The 13,728-nt window shown below is 41.5% G+C and overlaps 1 protein-coding gene across 1 annotated transcript in view; it reads right to left on the bottom strand.

The window, feature by feature from the left end:
* Positions 1 to 10,910, bottom strand: part of flrt2 (fibronectin leucine rich transmembrane protein 2) — a 49,122-nt gene extending 38,212 nt beyond the window's left edge. Inside the window, exon 1 of the mRNA XM_061052548.1 lies at positions 10,449 to 10,910. The gene's annotated coding sequence lies outside the window, so the exon portion shown is untranslated. The remainder of the gene's footprint in view (positions 1 to 10,448) is intronic.
* Between the last annotated feature and the right edge of the window lie 2,818 nt (positions 10,911 to 13,728).

A 13,728-nucleotide genomic window follows, 5' to 3' on the forward strand; every position in this document is an offset into this window, starting at 1 on the left:
CTCTCACGAAGTAGAAGGGGAAAAAAAGTATTTTGGTATCAGAGTGCATCACTTGACAGCCCCGTATTTGTAATTACACAGTTTGACCAATATGTCAAATTAGCTTCAAAGCCTCTTGCACTTCCTTGGGGAGTTCCGTGTGGGTGTTATCATTCTTCTAATCTAATCTTTGGCAAGAAAACAAACAGGCCTTTTAACCATAATGTCAAGCTAATCCAATCACTGGGGGGGGGGGGAAACACTTTAGTTTGAGCAAATTGACTAGGTTAAAACTGTCAATTCTTCACTTCTCTGTGTCCTAAACTGAAAAAAAATACCTGGCATGACCCAAACACTTAGCTTCAGTTTTTCTCTTCAAGTGTGGGAGTGTGGGCGTCTCTGTCCTTGTAAAACTAAACTGTAAATACACATAAAGGAGCTTAAAAGACAAATTGCGTATCTGGAGTTGAGTCAAACTTGTAAATGCAGAGGAGGCAGAGTGAGATGGAAAAAAAAGGCAATATAAGCAGCTCTTGAAATATCTAGGCCAGTCAAACGGAGGTGTAGTCAGGGACGGACGGCGCGGCTCTCGCTCCAGGCCGGGTCTGCGAGAAGGTCATGTGAAAGTGGAATGTGGCTGCACTGGAAGCTTGCCAGAGGCTGTTTGAGTCGAGAAAGATTGTTTTTCTTTAAACAAAGTGAAAACTGTATGCCACCTGGGAGAGATTATTCCTCCCTGTTTCAATGGAGTCCAGGTTAGCTGAATAATTGGGTTTGGAAGCATGTGACAGTATCTCGCCACAAGGCAGAGATCTCTGCTTTTCTTCGCCCGCCGCATTGTTTCAACAAAATCCTACAGACGTAATGAGAGACCAGGCGGTCGCATGCTGCATTACTGGACAAACAATTACACAGCGATTACTGGGAAGCTTTCGAGATAGAGCGGGGGAAATGCATCACTCAGCAGGCGGCTGACAGCGGGGAGCTAGCTCGGCAAGAGGCATGCAAAAATCAGGAAAATAATTGTGCAGAGTGCAGGAGGAGAAGATTGTCCTTACAACACAACACATAGATGGGGAAAACAATGTAAGGAGACAGGTGAAGGGAGCACATACAAACAAACAGACACGACCAAAGAGGAGTGAACACACATTCTCAGACTCTCCAGTGAGTGCTGTCAAAGTCTAGTCCTCCGCAGAGCCTGTCTGACTGAAAAACAGGACAAGCAGGGAAGACTCAGCCTGAAGAGACATGTTCCAAACTGTTTCTTATTTTTTATTGAGAATGAATCATGTATCAGCTGGTATTAGAGCAGTACATATAAACAGAATTATTAGATGTGCTCCCATATGAAAAGATGATTTCATTTCATGATATCAGGAGTGGATTTTTTTTTTAGTGCTTGAGAAAGTTTAATAAAACAAAACTTTAAGATGAGCAATAACAGGAAGTCCAGGGAGTTGCATAATATCTATACAGTGTACAGCTCGGAAGTAGAGAGCGGGTGTTTTGTGTTTACCAGACCTCTAAGCCAGCCTGCAACACTGAGTCATAGGTTTGGGTATTGCAACAATGAAACTGGCGGTGTGTCTGAAGAATGAAGAAAAGGGTCAAAGACAGAAACACAGAGGAAACACAAAGACAAAAAAAAAGAGATAACTATGTGTGTAAGAGACAGGCACTTCAGTTACACTCAGACTGGCAGCTTCGATCTGATTTTCTACATATCCAGATTGGAATCATATTGCTTCCATCAAGAATGGCACCAAAAAAAAAAAAAAGCACATAGAAGTTAATCTGTAGGTGGTTTGAAATCTGACTCAAATCAAATTTGAAATGATTAAACCGAGGCCACTTAAATCAGTCCTTTACGTCACCCACTAAACATAACACAGAACATATGATGGTGACATCACATCTGGCTGTGACTCACACACTCACCCTTAAGTATATATGCCTGAATCAAAAGTAAAAAAAAAAAAAAGATTCAAAGTGCTACTAAAAAAATATGGGGCGCCGGTAACCTAGTAGTTAGTGTGCAAGCCCCATGTACAGAGGCTATAGTCTTCCAAGCAGACGGCCCGGGTTCAAATCCGACCTGTGGCTCCTTTATTGCATTTCATTCCCCACTCTCTCTCTATCTTACTGATTTTTGACTGTAGCCACTGTCCTATCTCTACAATAAAGGCAAAAAACTCAAAAAATACATTCATACAGTAGTACCTCAAAATCAGGACTATAAGTCACAACTGTCTATAAGAAGTAATCTGATTTTGGGGGGGGGGGGGCATCTCCCAGAGAGAAAAAAGGTTTAAACTGTTGTCCTGCACAACAATTTTGATTGTCCACACCGTGCAGTTTGTGTGCAGCTGTGTAACTCTTTTCACCATCTGTTTTCATTTTGGAGTGGAGTTTGCACTCCTATTAGCTACAGTACGGTAGTCGAGCTCTTAGCCTATGGGGAAAGTTGTGAAGTAAGAACCCACAGCCCTCTGGTCTCTCGTTGACTTTCATATTTAATCAAAAGAGCGCTCCACAAGGTTTATTTTCTGAATAATATACCAACGGTTTATAACGTAACATCTTCAAGATGTGCTACAAACTCACATCAATGGTGATGGTCAAAGACCCTTTCCAATCCACATAGGACATCTAGTATGGAATCAAATGAGTTATTTTACCTCTCACACAAACTTGTAGACCAAGTCGTGTCAGGTCGCGTGCAATTTGTGTTGGTGGTGGCTGCACTGGCAGCAATGACGGCTTGTGTCACACCAGTATAGATGCAGCCAACCTTTTAGATTAAACAATAAGTGTTAAATATGTGTTTTACGGTAAGTTATTGTAATCAGGTGAATGTGTTTAAACTAACAAAAAGTACCTGTTGCGATTCAAATTTCCCCTGCGACTGAGGTATTATTATTTATGACATAATACAATTGTTAATACAAATGAATACAGCTGTCAGGAAATCTGTTATTGATGTGTGTGGAGAGAGTTTGTTAGAAGAATTCCTGCCACTTTAACCCCGACCTTATTTCTCTATGTTTTGGTATGTATATGACACAAGAAGACAAGACTGACACAATAGCCTCATGTGGCAGTCATGACACGGCTGGATCGGCTGCTATGTAACATGCCTGAAGGCTCACGTCCACTGAAGAGCTTGTTTACGCAAGTGACATGCTCTGTTTTTATTTATACAGTGTTAAAACATTGCAGACAAGATCACCACATTGAATCACTTCCACCAGACTTCTTTGATAAAACAGTAATTGCAGATCAGATCATGGCACGTTCTTGTCTGCCCCTGCCTCCATGGACTCTGTTTTTGATCCAAACTAACCCTTTAAAACAGATTATTCACATTCAAAACAATCTAACAGTCAGAGGCAGCGTTAGACCAGGAACTTCTGTGACTTGCAGGGTAAAAATAATACTTTTCTCTGTCAAGACTGGTGGCCTTGAATAGAGTGATGTAATTGTTTTTTTTCTGGTTTAAAAAAAAGGACAAAACAGAACCAAAAAAAAAATCACAACCTGAAACCTTTCAGTAGGATACTCAGAGTTATTTGAATAGAAGTGAAGGGGTCACAAACCTAAAAGGTTGCAACCGTAAATCTGAGAAGCAATCTTTGAACCGAGATTAAGAAGTCTAAAATGTAAACTTCATGTAGAAACAGCCAGAAAATGAAAATAGTGGAGTGGAGTACACACTGTATACTTTCATCCACTGATGCCACATTAAATAGTGCCGTACATGTTTAATCTCCTCGTCTCTGATGCTGCCTGTGGCTCTTTAAAGAGTGTGAACATACATCTTCATCCAACCTGCTGCTGGCTGTTTAGTTTGTATGACGCACTCAACCTGCAGCAGTGTTGAAACCCTGACGTGGCTAACGATGCCGAAACACAAATTGCAACATGACTTGTAAATGACAGAAAGGATTTCAGTCTTAAAGATTACATTTAACGGACAAATTGAGTTTTTATGAGGTGTGAACATAAAATCTGAGATAAGGCGGGGAAAGAGTACAGTGAGGGGTTTTGAGTTCAGGGTGGCTGGGTCCAAAATGTGTCAGCAGCATGAAAGCCTCCTAAAACTTTAGTGTGGTTTGAAAACTGAGGAGCGGGGCCTGGAGTTGTGTGCCGTATGTCTGCTGGCAGCTGCTCTAACTGGCTTTTGACGTTTCTTTTTTTTTTTGGCTTTCAGAAAACTCCAAATTAAACAAGAGTCGCACCGCTTACAGGCCGTAAAACATTTTTTTATTTTTTTTTTAGCTCATTCACTCATGCATGGCAACATAATTTGAGAGCCTTGGATATTTGTAAAAGACCACCAAAAGTATTGATTTGATTGGTGTATATTTTTTTTAAGGCTTTTCTTTCTTCTTCTCCTACAGTTCCTCCTCCTTCCAATCTTAAAGTGTCTTCACTTGTTCTCATTCAAACTCTCCTGATACCAGAGCTAACATGCATATTTATCATTTACAACAACACAAAAATCCTATCTCATGGATGTTTCACACTTCTGGGTGGGCTTAAACGGCAGCTGTTAACTGACATCTGAGGGCTTTTGACATTTGCTAATATATTGCTAGGAGACGTGCTAGCAACTGAGTGCAGCGCGGCAAAGCTCTGTACAGACTTCCAAGATTAATGAAGGGCGTCTCCATTCCTTTTTTTTTTCTCCATCACATACCGGTATGTTGTTTACAATTATTTATTCAAGACACTTGTTTACCATTTACTTTTATGACCTGTTCCAGAAATTTGGAGCTGGCAAGACTAGCTAACTAGCCTACGCCAAGAAGGCAAAGATACTGTGTAGCTAAGATTAAGATCCTGACCCCCAATCCCCACATAGTCCGTGTGAGCCACGTTCCGCACTGGATCAGTTTTATGAAAGTGAGGGCGGCCATGAGCAGCTGTACACAGACTATGTGGAAATTGTGGGTTAAATAGGACTGGTCAATCAGTCAACCTTTACATAAAAGCTTACAATTCAGCTAAATTTCAGTTCATTTGCTTCAATCAAGTCTACAACTAACACATATAACTATGTTCAATGTTTATGTCTTGTGTTTGTCCATGACAACATTCAAAGTCGGTAAATGTTGAGTAATTTGTTTGGAACAAATCATTAGTCACCTCCGATGTGGAGACACTTTCACCACAGCACCATGCATGTCCTTGTATTGGCCATATTACCCCTCTGAAACCTGATATATGGGGGGGAAAAAGGGTTGTTTTCTTCCATATGGAAGTGGTGCTGGGGTGTCTTTTAGAGGTCAAGGTTGTGTTCAAAGGTGAAGCGCTTTTACCTTTGCGAGGTAGTCCGTCTCTGTGAATGACAGGTCCCACATAAACAGGGCGCCATTGCTCACGAGAGGGAGATTACGAGGGTTTGATGGAAACAGCTACGTCTGGGATATATCATGGGTGGTGTAGAATCGCTCCACTCGACCTCCAGACGCGTGTGAGACGCTTGTTTCGAGGTCACTGTGGCAGCTTCATGTTTTTTACATCCCTCTTCATGTTATTCTAATCCCGTCTGAGCCACCGACTTTAATCTAATGATTGGACTCCGAATGTCCAGGTATTATCTTTAGAAAATATACACTCGCTACGTTCTCTCAACTGTTGAGTTCTGTGTTTATTTTAAAAGAGAGACCAAGAATTCCAGCCCTGTTGGCAGAACGAGGCTGACTCGCAGATGTATATATATAGTCCCGTTTTTTATAGACACTTAACTCCAATTAACCTTCATTCTCCTATTTGCCCGTAATCACATTATCCTCTGGTATTCAGCTCTATTTTTCTTTCATCCAAGGGAGGCCGTGTCCTCCTCCTGCTACAAGCCCCGAGAACAGAGAGGCAGCCCAGGAACAAGCTTCTCCTTGTGCTGGATCCCCCTAGTTGGCCGGAGAACCAGTCTACGATCTACTCTCTCTCTCCCCCTCTCTCTCTCTCTCTCTCCGTCTCCCCTTCCTCAGCCTCGAGGCGTTCTCAAAGCTCTCCTCACGCTCTCTCTTTAACCCTCTCCTTCTGCTCCCCTCGCTGCACCACTGAGCTCTGCCCTCAGGCTATGTCCAGCGCCAGACAACGTCTGATTCATGCTCCGGTCTGCTGCTGCGGTCAGCTGACTCTATAGTTCTATAGGTTCAGGCTCGTCGCCAGGCCGCTGATCAATTTCAGTGTCCACTAAGCAAATTCTTAAATAAAGGAATGATTTAACAGAGCGGCTACATAATTAAAAGACAGGAATTCTACATCAAATGTAGCTTTTTAAATTACATGATGTCCGACTTGATTGTCTCTATTTCTTTTCTAATATATTCAGACAGACTGAGTAATTCTCATGGTCAAAAAAAGGAATCAAACTAGTGCTAGAAAACATCTAAGAAGGGACCGTTCTGATTCGAGGCTTCAGTCCGTGCCTCTCTCTTCCCCCCTTCACCGTATTATAAACACGTTCCAGCTGTCAAATGCGTTCATTCATGTACTTCCATATATAAAACCGTTTGTGACTACCTGCCTGTCCCCTAAAGCAGTTACTGGTGTAAGCGCGCCCTTTCAGCACTCGTACCCCGACATGTTGAGCTGTCAGCCTCACTGACACTTCAGTGACATATTTTCAGAGTGCACGTATGGATGGTGACGCATGAAATATGCAGGGATTTAAAAAAATATTTGAAAACGTCACGTTAATCAAATTGTATAATAGAACACAACGCTATAGGAGGAAATATTTTTGCTTTTCATACATTTATTAGAAAGCTATGGCTGGAGATCAGAGAACTCTAACAATTATTTTTTTAATCACTCTTGTGGTCTATAAAACCTCTTGAGAGTAGAGAAAAATATCTTCCAAAATTTACAATGATGCCTCCAAATATCTCGGTCATCCCGACCAACAGGCAAAAACCTGAATATATTTATTGATGAAAAGTTGGAGAGTCTCACAGCGTAAAAGCAGCAGCCACAGAAAGCCAACATCTGTGCTTTAAAGTGATGACTTCCTACAAGTCTATAAAGTCGTTTATAGAGCTTCACTTCAACCAGCAACAACATACATTTTGTTTCCTATCAACCCATCACTAAAGGTATCCCAATGAAAATATGAAAATATATATGTCTTCATAACAAGTGCTTTTGTATTTGAGAGAACTTGAAGTTATGCTGAGCTCCTGTGACAGGGTGGAAATCACCAGAGGCCCCACAATACGATGTTATCACGATACTTGAATCGCAATACGATATTATTGTGATTTGAAACATTTTGCGATATGCTGAGACTTGCGATACAATTTATTTTAATTTAACTTTTTAACTGCATATTATGGTCACAAAATTAAACTAAATCGAGAACTGTTTTGTCAACTAGGAAAACATTCTCAGTCTGTTCATCTCACTTCAGTCTTTTTATTTCTACACAATGAGGGTCATGTCCCATTGACCCACTGACCAACACTGTGATCAAAGTCAAACCCTGTAAAATGCTGCATGCACCTGAACTGTTAGTATTTCAGACTGATGGAACATAACTGGACACAAGCATATATGGATGACTACATTTACAGACATTTTTAACAAGCCAATGTTTTCAAATTTAATTGTACAACCCCTTAAGAAATTAAAAATTTAAAAATAATATTTCCTGTTAATATAATAAAAATATTGATATTAGGCGGCCATGAATCTATATAATATCGCCACGCAAAATATCGCAATACTATGCTGTCCCCCCCCCCTATGAGACACTGTCTGTTATAACCAAGAACGAGACTGTATGAAAACAAGTTTGCAAGCACGACAATGAAAAATTCAATCAGTTGACATGGACTTTCAATCACCAGAGGTAATGAATGTAACATTAAACGAGGAAGCTGGATGTAAGAGTTTGAATAGCTGAAATAATCAGCAGAAAGAGATGAATGAAAAGTTGAGAAAACCCCAACAAGTCCTCCAACCCGTACAACCACATGGATCATCTGTTCCTACCTGAACCCACAGGAATGTTTCCTAAATTAGTGCCTCTACTGATGGCCAACAATATGTCAGCAGACAAGACTTGTTTTACATTATTCACATTGTGAAGTGGACAGTTTGGTTAGGTTGGGGCAACAGAGCTACTTGGTTGAGTCTGGAAAAATATTGTGGCTTTGGTTTAATGAAGTATGGAAATAAAGTTAATAATAATAATAAGACGTTAAGCAAATGTGTAATAGGCTTCACACTTGGGTTACATCATATATGAGATGTTTGTTATGTACATTACTAACTTGCATTTGTAACTTTAAAGAATAGTATATCATTGGTTTTCTACGGAGTCCTTAAGAGGACATCAGCAGAAAAAAAAACTCGATACCCGATACTTTCTGGAGCTCATGAGAAATGTGTCTGCATATTCTCGTGTGCACTTAAACTTTACTGTGAGCCCGAGATAGTTTCTCAAGCGCACCAGAAATATATGTTTCTAATATATATAATGCCCATGTCCCCTTAGGGGCTCCGTAGTTTTACACAGAACTTGAAACCTATGAACTTCTGGGTGAAAGTCCTGTTTTTGTTTGACTCATCCATCATCCTTGAATCTTGCCTAAAATTAACTCTTACTCGTATTTTCTGGGCTCTTTAGCCTTTTTGATAGTACAGTGGATAGAGTAGGAAGTCGGGAGAGAGTTGGGAATGACATGGGGGAAGGGAACTGCAGGTCAGACTTGAACCCGGGCAGCCTGCTTGGAGGACTACAGTCTCCTCATGGGGCACGACCTAACCGCTAGGTCATCAGCGCCCCAACGTTATAACTCTTAATTACTCATTTCCATTAACATTGGTAGGTTTTGTTGGAAAAAACATTTTGCCAAAGCATCAAACAAGCGTACAAAATGATCAAACCATACTGTGTTACCAGACTGCCAACTCTCCTCCAATCATACTTTACTTCTGCAAATAATATAAAAACTTAGTGCAGACAGTCTCCAACAGTCACGTAGTGTAAGTTAATGGAAAGAAGGTTGAAACAACTTCTTCTACTTCAAGGCCTAATACCTGATTTAACCAAAAACTGTCAAATATTCATTATTTCCATCTTGATGAAGGTCCTACAGATATTTTTAAAAATCAATTGAATTAAATAGTTGATAGGAGAACAGATGAGTTTAACATGCAGGCATGAGGAATGGAAACTAAAGGTTGGGAACTATTGGTGTATATTTTTTAGTACACTATAGCTCTGAAACTGGACGTACAATGAAATCACCACTGATGATTTTCACAACATATCTACATATATTTATATATTCATTGTGTTCCTCACAATGACCTTTGAGGAAATATCAGTTAAAAAAGGAACCTATAGCCTGAAAATAGTAAAAGCTATGAGTGTAATAAAAGGTTAGGGCAGCCGTCTGTGCTGTTGAACTCCATTGGATATAATGTTTACTCATTAATCACTTATTGGCAGCCATGGTTTGGGGATCTGGCATGCTGGTGCTAAGTAACCTGAGAATAAAACAGCTTTGTAAATAAAGTGCATTCAGGGCAGCGCTCTCTGGCACTAGAAAAAAAAACTAGAAAAAAAAGAATCTTTTGATCATAGAGATGTCATTATTTCCTGAGAAGTGTGTTGTGTTTACCTGAGAGGAGCACTGGAGCACTTTACACCCATTTAAATAATGAGAGCACCGCAAAAGATGTTGGCAATAATTGTTACTGTCTCACCTCGGACTCTTTGAAAGCCACAGCAGGACACATGGAACAATTATTTTCAAATTGCTTTCTGCCGGGAAGTGAAGAGCAGGAGGCAGATCTCTGACCGAACACTGGCCTTCACACTGTTCCAATTTTTTAAAACACCTGAGAGAAATGTGAACACACTCTTCTATTATCATCTTTTTTAAATAATGTGTACCCAACCTTTTCCTTAGAGTCTCCTTGGGGCCACCCATTAAAATCATCAACGTGTTTAAAACTTTTGCTTTAGAGGGATTTGTCACCCCTGAGGTTGACAAGACGAGTGCACCAGGTCAGAGAGAGACACGGTGAACAACACAGCAAGTGAACCGGAAAGAAACATAGCAGCCATGAATAATGAATGGGCCAAAGGTTTGATTTAATGGCATGGTTAAAACTTTTAAAAGTTGATCTTTGCTTTCCGCTTATAAAAAGCCTCTTTTTCTAACTCAGTGCATCAATCCTCCAGACTCAGCTTGTGAGAAACACTGATTGGTTTAATTATGTTTGCAGTGATTAAGCATCTTAATGGTACTCATCACAATGTGAGACATGAATCACAATGATTCTTTGATGCACCATTTGGGGAGCAGCTTTGGAGGAGATTGTTTTTCTGGAACAGAGAAGTTCTTTTCACTTTGTCTTTATCTCGCACAGATAAAGCGGAACGATCCCCAAACTCTGCGCACACACTCAAAAGACTGGTGGACAATTTGAAGTGGGACACTTACCGTCTTTGGACACTTGCTGGTCATGGCAGGGTCAGGGAAGAACAGAGGCACAGAGAGAGTGCAGACGGCGACCTCAAGGCATTACACTCACATCCCAGCTCGACTCCCAGACTCGAGGAAGAGACCGAAGGGGCTCGTTAACTTGAAAGCGCGGATGGAGGGCGGTGAGCTCGCTGGAGTGTGTCAAGAGGAAACTGCAGGCACCAGTCAGTCAGGCCACCGGAGAGACAGCAAGAGGGCAAGAACGAGACAGACAAAAGCAGAGAGAATTCAAAGACGCCAGCAGTTTCTTCTTCCTCTTCCTCCTCGCTTTCTCTGGTGTAACTTAACCCCCCGAATAGCCCCGGCGAGCAGACACACAGAACCAGTTCCAGACCTGTCCTGCACCAACGGCTGCTGCCTCTCCCCACTCCTCTCTCTCTCTCTCTCTCTCTCTCTCTGTTTTCTCTTCCCTCTGTGTTTTTTGGTATCATTTAACTCTTGATTCCGTGGCCCAGCGATGAGCTCACTGCGGGCTCAAGTTTCAGCGTCTTTACTGGAATGCAAGGGCAGTCTCACAGAGAGGCAGAGGTGCTGGGGAGGTCAAAGGCTACCAGGCTAGTGTGTAGGAACAGAGAGGAGAGGGGTGTCTGTCATCTGGGGGAGTTCCAGAGAAGGGATATCTGAGGGGCCTGGAGTGCCGAGAACAAAACAGGAGTTACAGGGGTCACGGGTTACGGAAGTCGCGGGGCCAGGCTACCTTTGACAGCTCTGGAGGCTATGGACTTGGGAGACACTGAGTACTTGTACACACTCACACACACACTCGCACACTCACACAGGACTTCTCCTAAGTGCTAGATTTATTACTCACTCAGGGACTAGGGTGTTTTCCTCGAGGAGAAAATATTTTCTTTGTCTTTTGTAGAGATGCTGTTTACACATTTTTGGAGCGCTGGGTCAGAGATATGACTTACAATTAAATCACATACATAACTGAAGAGGGTGACTGCAATCACAGGCATTTCTAATTCAACTTTATTTGCATAGCACCCAGACAGTGATACAAGGTGTCACACAAAATATAAAACAGAGGAAGAAAAATGGAAATAATTAGAATACACATTTACATAAAGACAAAAGGTAAAATTGAGGAATTTAGAGATTAGAACTGAGGGTTCTGTGGTTCTGAATCTCAGGCAGACTTAAAACTGAAGAATTGCCTTAATTTTATGTAAAGTAAGTTTAAGCTTACGACAAAAATGGGACTTTTTCATTAACTTTTTTCTTTCTTTTTGTCATATCATTTTTTACTAGTACGACTACTCTCTCACAATTCACTGAACAACAACTGGCTGCTAAGTAGCGTTAGCTGGGCTGCACCTAGCTTGGACAATTAAATAACTGGAGTTTAAATTTGCTCCCTGGAAGTTGTGTGTCTCTCTCTGTGGAACATTTTATAATGCTGCCAAAGAACTCTACATTTACTGGCTCATTGCTGCGTTAGCTCTGACGTCTCAGCTTCAAATGGAAATATTTAGCAAAGAAGCTAACACGCAAATCTTCCCAGTGGGTTATGTTAGCAAAGAAAATTGGTTAAAGGCTGTGCAGTATGGTCAGATTTTTCATTATCATGTCATGGAGTGAAGTTACCCACTTCAATATAGGTTTCCCAGCCTGTGTCTTAAAATGTAGTTTCATTGAAAACATTGTATCTGTGAAGGACTGTTAGCTGTTCCTGTTACACTCTTTATAATGCCATATTTTTTAATAAATCATATTCCCAAGGTGCCATTTTAAACCACCTATATCCTGTATAGTTTTTTCCTTTAAACCACTATATATCCTGTGTTCAAAAGCTATTGCAAAAATATATAAATTAGAAAAAAAACGTACTGTTCCAGTGTGTGAACTCTTTACCTTAGTTGTATTAAGATTTGATGGATGATATGCAAATGCACAACTGTCACTGTCACACCTGCTGTGTGCTGCATTTGCATGTGTTTCCATAAAGCAATGCATAAATATTGCAGGTGCAATGTCAACTGATTACACAGTGCTTAAGCCACCTGTGGCGCAGAGCTGCAAGGAAGCGGTGCTTATTCTACCTGATGGCTCACTTGACATCATTACAAAGAAAAGAGGCAGAGAAAAGAGTCAACACCGTCAAAGATGCCATCGTAAATTGAATTCCCACTCTCTCATGCAACTGCCTAACGCAAATGTCTGATGCTAATGCAAGTCGCCTGGCATTAATTTGTTTGTTGTTTAGCTAGCTGACATTCTGCCGTTGACGTCCCTCCCTCTCTTTTTGTGGCTCGGGCTAGCTTTGAACTGCAGTTCTGTTGACCCGGCGCTGCTCCAGCCGCTGGGAATGTGTGGTCTTTATTAGGAAGAGGAAGTGTGCGAATGAACGCTCCAGGCCCAACATCTCAGGAATCTTGATCCTTTCCCCCCTTGTGGCACTTTTCACAAGCGGGCCCAGCTAATCGCTTACACTGATAGCAGGGTTCTGTATGAGGCCCCGGTTTTTAGAGAAAGAGGCTGTGGAACACAATCTCTCCCCTGCTTTCTCTCTTTCCCCCGCTATTGGTTTATGTTGCATGCTGGGGAGCCGGCGTGCATACTGTTTGTGCAGATGAGTGTCAGAGCAGGCACACCCTCTGCGGGCCTGTTCCCATGGGAACAGCAGTGATAGTGAACAGCTTGTTTTTGTGTTTTCTGGCAAAGTAGCCTCGGCTGGAATACTGACAGGCACCGGGGAGGTCTGATATGCAAAAATGTTGCCAGGTAGGCTTTACCCAAAGAGAATGTTTTCCCCTCTGACTTTCTCCTCTGTGTTGTGACATTCATGCTGAGATATTTGGTCATACAGCCTCAGTGTAATTCAGTGTTTTTCGACTATCCAAGGGCGATGTTGATCAAATGGAGTTTGGGTTTCAGAACTCGCTTCATGCCACAAGCTGACAGGCTGAACTTGTTCTTGAGGGTTCACAATCCTCAGGTGGATCATCAGACCCGTTTTAGTCAAATGACTTGGGGTTAGTGTTACACTTCTCCACACGCTTGGCCGGCACACACTTGGCCTCGTCTTTGACCTTTTTGTGTCTCAGAGGGAGTTCCAAGTACATAAACAGGAAAATGTGTTTTTTAAAACCCCTCTTTCACCTTAAAATTCCAAATGATAACATCACTCCACGGGCAAGCTGACTTCATTAGCATATCTGTAATTGTATCCCTCTCGTCCTTTCCTTTAAGAAACTCTGAATTTTTAAGACTTATTTGCATTGGCACTGGATCT

Source organism: Labrus mixtus, chromosome 12 (assembly GCF_963584025.1).
Source record: "Labrus mixtus chromosome 12, fLabMix1.1, whole genome shotgun sequence".
In the NCBI taxonomy this organism is placed as follows: Eukaryota; Metazoa; Chordata; class Actinopteri; order Labriformes; family Labridae; genus Labrus; species Labrus mixtus.